This window comes from Vicia villosa, unplaced genomic scaffold (assembly GCF_029867415.1).
Source record: "Vicia villosa cultivar HV-30 ecotype Madison, WI unplaced genomic scaffold, Vvil1.0 ctg.001196F_1_1, whole genome shotgun sequence".
In the NCBI taxonomy this organism is placed as follows: domain Eukaryota; kingdom Viridiplantae; phylum Streptophyta; class Magnoliopsida; order Fabales; family Fabaceae; genus Vicia; species Vicia villosa.
Genome location: NW_026705529.1, coordinates 457,329 through 470,025, shown reverse-complemented (window position 1 = coordinate 470,025; position 12,697 = coordinate 457,329).

The window sequence follows — 12,697 nt, the reverse complement described above, 5'->3', positions numbered from 1 at the left end:
AAGTGACTACTTCTACTATCAGTGTAATTATTAACATGGGGCACCAATATACTTGGTGATAGAAGTGCCACTTATTATTACTTATTGGTCCAATTAATAAAGGTGAGTCATAGTAAATGCTATAGGATAAAAAAAAGCCATAGTGAGGTACCATATGTAACGCCCCGAATTTAATTAATTATTTAATTAAATTGATTGAGGATTTATTCATTGGAATTAGTTGGAGTCGAGGTTTATCGGTAATATTCTAAACGCGTAATTTGGATTAATATGTTATTTTGAGCAGTTAAGTTGTGGTCGGATTTATTAGTCGGATTAGACAGAGAAGTACCATTGCGAGTTGGCATTAATTAAGTTAAGGAGCAATTGTAGTTGGGGAATATTATTGGGAATAATATTCGTTATGTTATGTGATTATTCAATTACGTGTATTATTCGGATTAATTGAGTGATTAAAGAGATGTTATGAATTGGGCCTAAGTGGAAAGAATATAACACAATGGGTGGGTTATGGGTTAAGCCCATTAGTGAGAAAAGATAGTAAGAGTTAGGGTTTTAGAGATTAAACCTCATAACTCATTTTGTGGAAAAGAAGAGAAAGAAGAATAAGAAGAGAGGAAGAGAAGAAAGCTATGGCATGAAGAAAGGGATGACTCCATTGAAGATGAGGCTTTGCTAAGGTAAGGGTGGGGTTCTTACTCTCTAAGGGTTGGCATGATGATGTTTATGGTGGGTTAGATTGTATGTTATTCTCCATGGATGTGTGAGTTTGAAATTGTTAGGGTTTATGATAGAATCCATGAAATTGTGTCATTAATCATGTTGTTGATGTTTGTGTGTGAGCCCATGATTAGAAATAAGTTTAGGAACCTTCTATGTGTTCTAAAATTCGTTTCAATTGATGTATGGATTGTATATGGGTTAATGGGTGTTGTATGAGGGGATTAGGGAAGAAAAATGGTGAAATCTGAGTTTTCACGCAGCCTGAGTCGACCTATGCCGAACCTGAGTCGACCTAAATAGTCCAGAATGCCAAAAATCTATTTTTCCTTCTGTTAGGTCGACCTAGAGGAGTTTTGAGTCGACCTAACTGAGCTTGAGTCGACCTAGAGGAGTTTTGAGTCGACCTAACTGAGCTTGCGTTTGTAAAGACCATAACTTTTGATCCGTAACTCCCTTTTAGGCGCCGTTCGAAGCGTTGGAAAGCTAACGCAATGAACTACACCATGATGCAATAAAATGATCCATATGATATAGTTTCCTATTATGTTTATTAGGATTAAGTGATGAACTATGTTGTGTTAACATATGAAGTATGCTCTTTACGACGAATTGACATAACTATGTTGTAGTATAACTTGATGTATGTTTTCTTATGATGATACAATGTTATTGAGATGATGATATGTACCTTCCTTATGCTGAGATAATGATGTATGTGATGATATGCATAATGATAAAGATGTTGTATGCTATATGCGATTAATTGTGCGAATTTGATATGTATGAGTCGACGATGATGCCATGTGATGAATTAACAATGTATATGAAGTTGAATATAACGTATTATGATGATTACTTGAATTAAGGAATATGATGCACGTGTTGATGTTGTTGGCAATATGATGAATTGTTGATGTTTGTTATAATATGATGAATTTGTGGTTGTTGTTAACATGATGAATTTGTTGTCTTTGTCGCTAGTATGTGGAAATTGTTGTTGTCGTAGACCCTATGGTCACTAATGATAATTTGTATTATGTTGATAAGAATGAAGTTGAATAGATGTTGTATGCCAATATGATGTGATGATGTGATTGAGATGTGGTAAATTACTCTTATACGGTTATTGCCATAGAACCTTGGCATTGAGTTGATGTTGTTTAGTTAATATGGTTATGTTGTTTAAGTTGATTATGTCGTTCAAGTTGATTATGTTGTTTAAGTTGATTAAGTGGTTTAAGTTGTGTTTGTGGATGTGCATCATTTGAGTCGCATCCATTGCATTGTTTGAGACGGCCCTTGTGGAAAATGTTTGAGACGGCCCTTGTGGAAAATGTTTGAGACGGCCCTTGTGGCAAATGTTTAAGACGGCCCAATGGCAAACTGTTTGAGACGGGAGTTTTACTCCAATGGTACCACATGCATATGCATAAGTTTGAGTCACATTCGAGTCGCATTTGAATTGCATTTGAATTGTGTTTGGATTGTTGAGATGACGAGGTGTTTGTTGTGACGAGATAATGATATGTTTGTTGTGATGTATTTGATATCATACTTGTATATTTGAATATGTGATTAATGACATCGTTTCCGTTTTGAAAGTTGTATTATATTGATAAGTTGTTTTATGAGAAAACTTGTTGTGAGATGTTTTGTGATGCGAAGTGGTGAAATTATGTATGATCTATATCTCCTATATTATTTATCATGCATTCCTTTATATTGTAAGATATCTCACCCCTTTTCTGATATTTCCCCTACCATGGGAAATGGGCAGGTACTCAAGATTAGTCGTGGATGTTCGAGGTTATTGATGTGAAGTCTTTATGTTGCTTTATGGCAAGTCGAGTTGGTGTCCATTGCTCTGATACGTAGCACTCGGGGGGATTAGTAGTTATTACTTGATTGTTGTATTCTATGATGATATTTGTGTTGAGTTGAATTGAAAGATGTCTATGAGTTGAAATTGGAAGTTATTGGATAAAGTTTTGTTTCCGAATGCTATGTATCTTTATTAAACGCAATATAAGCATGTTTGTTTGGTTAAGTCGAATTGTGACATCCCATCGTTTAATGAATAATATTAAATGCACTCTGACTTTCTCTTACAATTGCGGGGTAGATTTGGGGTGTTACAATAGTGGTATCAGAGCAGGTCGGTCCGTCCGGCCAATGTTGTTTAATGATGTTTATTCTCGTGTACACGACGAGTGTGTGAAACACTGTCGGTACTTGTTGTTCTTCTGATCGTTTGTCTGCAGGAGTTGGTTTGAAGCTAAGTGGGGGAGAAGCTATGCTTCTCGGTTATGTTTCAGTTGTAGGATGTAGTATGCTACTGAGGGCGACAGTGCAAGTGTTTTTGGAGTTTGTTGTTTCCTGAATCGAAGATGACTTGGATTTAAGATTTTTGTTGCTAATTAAGTGGAGCATCTCGAGGAAGAGGATGAGCAGGAGTTTTTGATGTTCACTTCTCGAAGGATGAGGAGCTATGTAGCGGTTTTTGGTATGCGAGCATGGTGCAAGTTCCTGATATGTCTAAAGGTAACTGTAAGTAACGAGAATAAATTCTAGAAGATGGAATTTAGAAAGTGCGATGTTCCAGTGCTGCTAATGGACTGTGAAGTTATTGGTTGAGCAAACTTGCGTAAGATGTCGATGTGGGATCAGTGATTAAAAGAATTATTGCTGTAAGATTGATGCAAGTGATTGAGGCAGTAGTAGAAGCCGTTGAAGTTGTCGAAACTTTTTGAAGCGTGAGTAAGAATTGGTAATGCGAAATGATGAGTATGATTTCAATAATAAGAAGTGTGGATAATGGTGTACATGAATTTTGTTCTGATGTATCGTCAGAGGTGCTTAAGGAAGTAGCTGCAAGACGTCGGTGTTAGTTTTGTTCAGATGATTTTGGAAGATTAGTGAATTACGGAATCATATTACTTCTGATCATATGAGTACAAGTTGGAAAAGAACATTATTAATGTTGGTAATGATGGTTTATACTCCATTATGGTTGTCGGCTATCTATTGACAAATCGAGGACTTGATCACCCTTAATCTCTTGTTGATAGTAGACGAAATCGTGATTGAACGGTATAAACGTGTCTTGCTAGCTTGATAGTGCATAAAGGGATGAATGTTACGTTGTGAAGATAGTTGTTCTCTAGTTGGTGGGAATTAACGCAAAAGTATCCATGAATAGTTGAGAAGTAATGAACAGGTCAGAGAAGCTGGTTTATAGGCGAGATAGCATCGCAAAGTGAAGGATTGAGAATGTCGAGTGAGCATCGATTTTGTGATGGATGTTTAAAGAAGTCTGAACTAGATTAAGAGTTATGAACCATACAATTGATAGAAAGATTTAACGTGGACGGTGACTTAAGATGGATTATCAGAGTTGCGCAGCGGATGTGTAATGTGGCACAGTTGTCATGCATGTGTGTTTGTTAGAGGTAGAAAATCAAGTATCAGAAGCCTAGAAGAATGGTATGTCTTGATCTACATGTTTGAGTTGGTGGCTATTGAGGTAAGGACGACGTGCCAGAATATGGTATTTTCTCGTGAATACTTGCCGAGTTTATAAGGATGATATAAGGGATGTTAGTTGATGGTGGAGTTGAGTGTATTCATCGAGTAATCTTGTTAAGTTGACGCTATAGTAATTTGGTTTCTGTTGTCGTTATATTGTTGTTGGACTCTGTAAGTAAGAAGTGATATTTTTGTACTATGACTGAGTTGAGTATGATGGCTACGTTGATATCATTATAGGAGTGACACAACAAGGCGGAGAGAGAGTTGTTGGTGTTTGTTTAAGATTATCATGTATTATTATGAGAAAGGAAGTAAGTATGTGTTCTGGTGTTGAGAATGTTGTTAATATGATGATAGTGTGGAGTTGAACACCCAAGTATATGAGGATTATGATTGTTACTACCTTAAGGATCATATGTCAAGGTATTGTTGAGCAGTGATGACTCTGTTGCTAAGTTAATAAAGTGAGATTGTATCTCCATGTATAAGCGAATTAAGGTTGTTGCTACCATAAGTATTAATAAGTCGAGAGATTCCTGAGATGGTTGGTAAGTTGTTAACGAGTATGTCGTAGAGATGTCGAATAATTGACACTGGATTTAAGTCAGGTTGAGTTATTTTGGTAGTCGAAGTGTTGTCTAACGCAATTGAGAATTGGAGACTTGGAAGCGAAGTTGAGGACGGTTATGTCGGATGGATTTTCGAGGACGAAAATATTCTAAGTGGGGGAGAGTTGTAACGCCCCGAATTTAATTAATTATTTAATTAAGTTGATCGAGGATTTATTCATTGGAATTAGTTGGAGTAGAGGTTTATCGGTATTATTCTAAAGGCGTAATTTGGATTAATATGTTATTTTGAGCAGTTAAGTTGTGGTCGGATTTATTAGTCGGATTAGTCAGAGAAGTACAATTGCGAGTTGGTATTAATTAAGTTAAGGAGCAATTGTATTTGGGGAATATTATTGGGAATAAAATTCGTTATGTTATGTGATTATTCAATTACGTGTATTATTCGGATTAATTGAGTGATTAAAGAGATGTTATGAATTGGGCCTAAGTGGAAAGAATATAACACAATGGGTGGGTTATGGGTTAAGCCCATTAGTGAGAAAAGATAGTAAGAGTTAGGGTTTTAGAGATTAAACCTCATAACTCATTTTGTGGAAAAGAAGAGAAAGAAGAGAAAGAAGAGAAAGAAGAGAGGAAGAGAAGAAAGCTATGGCATGAAGAAAGGGATGACTCCATTGAAGATGAGGCTTTGCTAAGGTAAGGGTGGGGTTCTTACTCTCTAAGGGTTGGCATGGTGATGTTTATGGTGGGTTAGATTGTATGTTATTCTCCATGCATGTGTGAGTTTGAAATTGTTAGGGTTTATGATAGAATCCATGAAATTGTGTCATTAATCATGTTGTTGATGTTTGTGTGTGAGCCCATGATTAGAAATAAGTTTAGGAACCTTCTATGTGTTCTAAAATTCGTTTCAATTGATGTATGGATTGTATATGGGTTAATGGGTGTTGTATGAGGGGATTAGGGAAGAAAAATGGTGAAATCTGAGTTTTCACGCAGCCTGAGTCGACCTATGCCGAACCTGAGTCGACCTAAATAGTCCAGAATGCCAAAAATCTATTTTTCCTTCTGTTAGGTCAACCTAGAGGAGTTTTGAGTCGACCTAACTGAGCTTGCGTCGGCCTAGAGGAGTTTTGAGTCGACCTAACTGAGCTTGCGTTTGTAAAGACCATAACTTTTGATCCGTAACTCCGTTTTAGGCGCCGTTCGAAGCGTTGGAAAGCTAACGCAATGAACTACACCATGATGCAATAAAATGATCCATATGATATAGTTTCCTATTATGTTTATTAGGATTAAGTGATGAACTATGTTGTGTTAACATATGAAGTATGCTCTTTACGACGAATTGACATAACTATGTTATAGTATAACTTGATGTATGTTTTCTTATGATGATACAATGTTATTGAGATGATGATATGTACCTTCCTTATGCTGAGATAATGATGTATATGATGATATGCATAATGATAAAATGTTGTATGCTATATGCGATTAATTGTGCGAATTTGATATGTATGAGTCGACGATGATGCCATGTGATGAATTAACAATGTATATGAAGTTGAATATAACGTATTATGATGATTACTTGAATTAAGGAATATGATGCACGTGTTGATTTTGTTGGCAATATGATGAATTGTTGATGTTTGTTATTATATGATGAATTTGTGGTTGTTGTTAACATGATGAATTTGTTGTCGTTGTCGCTAGTATGTGGAAATTGTTGTTGTTGTTGTAGACCCTATGGTCACTAATGATAATTTGTATTATGTTGATAAGAATGAAGTTGAATAGATGTTGTATGCCGATATGATGTGATGATGTGATTGAGATGTGGTAAATTACTATTATACGGTTATTGCCATAGAACCTTGGCATTGAGTTGATGTTGTTTAGTTGATGTGGTTATGTTGTTTAAGTTGATTATGTCGTTCAAGTTGATTATGTCGTTTAATTTGATTAAGTGGTTTAAGTTGGGTTTGTGGATGTGCATCATTTGAGTCGCATCCATTGCATTGTTTGAGACGGCCCTTGTGGCAAATGTTTGAGACGGCCCTTGTGGCAAATGTTTGAGACGACCCTTGTGGAAAATGTTTAAGACAGCCTAATGGCAAACTGTTTGAGACGGGAGTTTTACTCCAATGGTACCACATGCATATGCATAAGTTTGAGTCACATTCGAGTCGCATTTGAATTGCATTTGAATTGTGTTTGGATTGTTGAGATGACGAGGCGTTTGTTGTGATGAGATAATGATATGTTTGTTGTGATGTATTTGATATCATACTTGTATATTTGAATATGTGATTAATGACATCGTTTCCGTTTTGAAAGTTGTATTATATTGATAAGTTGTTTTATTAGGAAACTTGTTGTGAGATGTTTTGTGATGCGAAGTGGTGAAATTATGTATGATCTATATCTCCTATATTATTTATCATGCATTCCTTTATATTGTAAGATATCTCACCCCTTTGCTGATATTTCCCCTACCATGGGAAATGGGCAGGTACTCAAGATTAGTCATGGATGTTCGAGGTTATTGATGTGAAGTCTTTATGTTACTTTATGGCAAGTCGAGTTGGTGTTCATTGCTCTGATACGTAGCACTCGGGGGGATTAGTAGTTATTACTTGATTGGGTTATTCTATGATGATATTTGTGTTAAGTTGAATTGAAAGATGTCTATGAGTTGAAATTGGAAGTTATTGGATAAAGTTTTGTTTCCGAATGCTATGTATCTTTATTAAACGCAATATAAGCATGTTTGTTTGGTTAAGTCGAATTGTGACATCCCATCGTTTGATGAATAATTTTAAATGCACTCTGATTTTCTCTTACAATTGCGGGGTAGATTTGGGGTGTTACATCATAGGCCAATTAAAAACGTGACAACATGCTTAAGATAGATGCAGCCACTGTTACTGTTCATTGGCTATTGTTTTTTTTAGATTTTGGTCAAATTCCAACGTGAATAGCCATTATATATTATTAATGAAATTAGGTGATAGACACATGTGTAATTAATTGGCAAAGAATGTGTATTATACCATGTATAGGTTAGTTAGAATGTATATTAATCTATTTAATTAGAATGTATATTAACTTTGTTTATGTAATAACTTTGGATAGATACATATATAGATTAATTGGCAATGGGTATAGTTAATGAAATTGGCTTCTATGTTAACAACAGTACACTCATGATAAAATGATATATGGGTATGCTTCTATTATGGTTCTAAAACTAAATTTTTTTTTTGAATAGCTAGATGGCATAAATCCTAATGACTTGTTAGTTTAATATGAAAGTGAGTAAATCATATAAAATTGACAAATTGTGAGTTAACATGTAATAGTATTAATTACTAGTATTACTTGAAATGGCGGATTGAAAGTGTGTGTTGGCTATTATATGTGAATAATGCTTATGTGATGAGAATGTGGTGTACAATATTGTAGATAATTCATAGAGTGGATTATTGTGATATGCTAAATATTAAGATGGTAGAGATGATCTTAATTGCATATGTTGTTAACATTGTACATACATTCATATCATGGTGTGCCTTGAAACAAAGGTGGTTTGCTTTGAAACAAAAGCGAGGCTTAGATTCTAGAGTGAATCGGAAGCGGTAGACTATATGTTTACATTTTGGTGGGCTTTGGTCTTGTCCGGATCGGAAGCGTGGCTTGGATTCTAGATATTGAATCGGAAAGCGGTGAAACCTTGGGTTCACAATTCGGTACCACATGCATAGCGTCACATATTTTGCATTGAGTCACATTAAATTATGCGATAGTTGAGTATGTGAAGTTGTTGTAGTTGTGATATGGGTATGAGATTGATAATTGAAACAAGTCAAGTTTGAAAACATATTTGATTGAATGTATGAATATGTGATAATTATGATTGTGTACTTAATTGAGAATATAGTGGTAGAATTGAAATATTATACTATTCAAGTTTGTTGTATACTCGATAACATGTGAAGTATGGATTGATTACTATTATCTACATAGTATGATTAATTACTTGATGTGTTGATTTAACCATTGTATTCTGTTATACTTTCTTCATAATGGTTTGTATTCTCACCCTTCTGTTTTAATGTTGCCCTCGTTTGGCGACATGCAGGTTCTTGAGTTTAGTAGCTCGTGCGGGACTTAGCCGGAGGTTCTTCCTTGGTTATTGGAGACTAGGTAGTGAGTCAATGTTCTGGTCATGTAACACTGGGTAGACTAGGTGTATTGAAACTCATGTTATATTGCTAATGTATTATGCTATGACTTATGACTTGTTGTTGGATTCTTGTCATTTTGAGAGGCTTATAAGCCAAACCTTTGATTATGTCTTATGTTGGATTGAGACCATTAATCGATGTATGATCATGGTATGGGACATGTATCATTATGAATCACATGAGTATCATATATTTCCGCTGTGAATGCATATCCAGGTTAAATTGTGATTTTATATTGAGTGTTATTATAATGACCAGGTGTATTGTGTTGTGTAGATAAATGCTGTCAGTTTTTTTTTTAGGTTTTGTAGTTCTTCTAAAAGCATCGATGTGACGCCCTTTAGATTTATATGCATGCTATTCTTTGATTATATGTTATATATTATGGGGTATAAAAAGGGGTGTTACATCTAATGCACTCATGATCATGTTCAGAAACCCAAACCTAGGACCACTAGTTTAATAATCTAATATTAGCCACTTTGTGTTAAGTGCATTTTCTCAAAATTGCCCCACTTGTGCAAGCCATAACTCTTTTAATTTTTAACATATGGAGGTGTTCTTGGACTTTTTGGAAAGCTTAAAGAGTCCTCTAAATGACCTTTTTGGTTTCATCTCAATTTAAGCTTCCATGTTCATGTTATGAGCTTTGACCCAAAAGGTGTTTTTGTTGACCTTTTGGAGGACCTATAATCTTTTCCACCATATCTCCCAAATGAAGCATTTCTGGCCTTGGCTTGTGAGAGGCAAAGTTGTAGATAATTAAATTTCCTTCAAAATAGGCTTTGGTTGGGAAATTTTTGATACTCCATGTGAACGTTATGGCCAGTCAAAGTTGAGTTGACTTTCTCCTATGAAAACCCTAATTTGAACCTTTTGAATTTGTTCATTTCTGAGTTTTTATTGATGGATCATGATCAACCTTTGATTAACTGATGGATATAATCTTAAATAATTTATGTTGACCAAAAGTCTTGAAGTTTGACTGTATTTTGGCTATAGTTGCCTTTTAGGTCAGACTAGTCGACTGTGGGTCATCTGAGTCATTGAGTGAGTAGTCCTTGGAATTGAAGCTTGACTTTTGACATGGAGATGCCTTGAGACATATGAGACACCTGGAGATCCATTTGAGGCCTTAGAGATTCAAGCTCTTTTGATAAAATGTAAACCCTAATTTAAGAGACCCTCGATTAGGAGAATGTTGCTTAAATAAACCCTTGAGCCTTGAGTCATTGAAGATGGAATGAGATGGGAAAATTTTGGGGTATGACACCGTTGATAGAAAAATCTGGAATGTCATCATCGATGGTCCTGTGGCTATAACCATAACCAACGACGCGGGTGTTACAAGACCTAAACCGGAAGCACAATGGGATGAAAAAGATGAAAAGAATTATGCGTATGATTAGAAAGCTAGAAACATGATTATAGCTTCCTTAGGGGTTGATGAGTATTTTCGCGTATCACATTGCGAAATAGCTAAGGAAATGTGGGATGCTTTACAAATCTCCCATGAAGGAACAAATGATGTTAAGCTAGCTAGAGTCAATACTTTGACACAAGAGTTTGATCTCTTTCACACGAAGCCAGGTGAAACCATTGCGGAAATGCAAAAGAGATTTTCTCAAATTATCAATCGCTTACACACTTTAGGACATATTACTCCAAATGATGTTGCTACTAATAAAGTTTTGAGATGTCTTAGTAGGGAATGACAACCAAAGGTCACGGCAAGCAAAGAAGCCAACGATCTTACTACTTTGAGATCTTGAGATCTTGCTTAGATTCATGAGATCTTGCTTGAAGAACATGAGAAAGATCTCATGAATATAAGCAAGCATGAAAAGAAAGAAAAGAAAGAGAATTCAAAGGACACCGAAAAGAAGTCTACTGCCTTAAAGGCTTCAAGTTCAAAGTCATCCACCAAAGATGCGTGTGGTAGTGAATCTAGAGACGAAGATGATAGTCCGGATGAAGATATGGGACTAATCGTGAGAAAATACAATAGGTATCTTTGTAAGAATGAAATCAAGCATTCCAATAACAATCTTGTCAACTATAGACGTCCATCAAAGTCTAACGAGCAAGATAATAGTAAGAGAGCTAAATCTAAAGGTTCTTGTTACAACTGTGGTAAGCCTGGTCACTACAAGTCGGATTGCCCCTCGCTTAAGAAAAATAAGGCAAAGAATAAAACTCAAAACAAGTCAACAAAAGGTATAAGAGCCTATATTGCTTGGGAAAGTAAGAATGACTCATCTACCAAAGATAGCTCAAGTGATGAAGAGGAGACGGTCAACCTATGTCTCATGGCACATCAAAAGAAGAAAAAGATTGTAAGTCACGACAAGTATAATAATGTTGATAAAATGTCTTATTTTGAGTTACAACGTGCCTTTGATACTTTACATCATGAAGCCAAGGATGCTTTCAAACGCTTGGCTTCAAATAAGAAAGTTTTTTCATACCTTGAGAAAAAGGTTTCCGATTCCAAAAAGGAAGTGGAAATTATCAAGGAATCTATGATAGAAGGTATCAAAGACAAAAGCGAGAATGACAAAGGCCCTTGGTTTGAATTGGGTGGATGTGAATCTTGTCATATTTGGCAAAGAGAGGTTAGAACTCTTAAAACCAAATTAGACAAAGCCTTACAACCAAAGGTTACCTTTGCTATTGATCAATCACATTTTAGGAAAAGCATGATAAATCCTTATCAAAAATATAATTATGTGATAAAAGATCAATCAAGCAAATGTAATCACCATACAAACTTGGCTTGTCTATATTGTTGCAAATCGGGTTATACCATTAGAAAATGTCGCTTTAGGAGATTCTTGGTACCTAAAGGCATATTCAAATGGATTCCCAAGAGCAACATTTATTTCACTCACACACAAGGACCCAATGAAAATTGGGTACCTATTTCTCTTGTTTACATTTGTAGGTGGAATGTCTTGAGTCGTCCGAGAAAATATGGTTCCTAGATAGCGGATGCTCAAGATATATGACGGGTGACTTATCGTTATTCTATGACTTTGTGGCTAAGAAGAAAAGATTTGTGATCTATGGTGATAATAACAAGGTTTCTATACTCGGAAAAGGTATTGTAGGTAATCCCTCTTCTACTACTATCTCAGATGTCCTATTAGTTGAGGGCCTTAAACACAATCTTATTAGCATTAGTCAATTGTGCGACAAAGGATACTCCGTCTATTTTTCAAAAGAAAGTTGCACAATTAGAAACAATGATAAGAAAGATGATGTGTTCAAATGCCTGAGGGTTGATAATGTATACATGCTTGATCTAAATGAGGTATCAATGATTGAGGCCAAATGTCTTGCCACTATGACAGAAGACTCATGGCTTTGGCATAAACGTCAAGCTCATGTCAATTTTGATCTGCTTAATAAAATCGTTTCAAAAGACCTAGTAGTTGGCCTACCTAAAATCAAGTTCTCCAAAGATCACTTATGTGATGTGTGTCAAATGGGGAAGCAAACAAGGATCTCGTTTAAATCGAAAAATATTGTATCCACAACGAGACCCCTTGAACGTCTTCATATGGACCTTTTTGGACCATCTAGAATAAAAATTCTAGGTGGGAACTATTATGGGTTTGT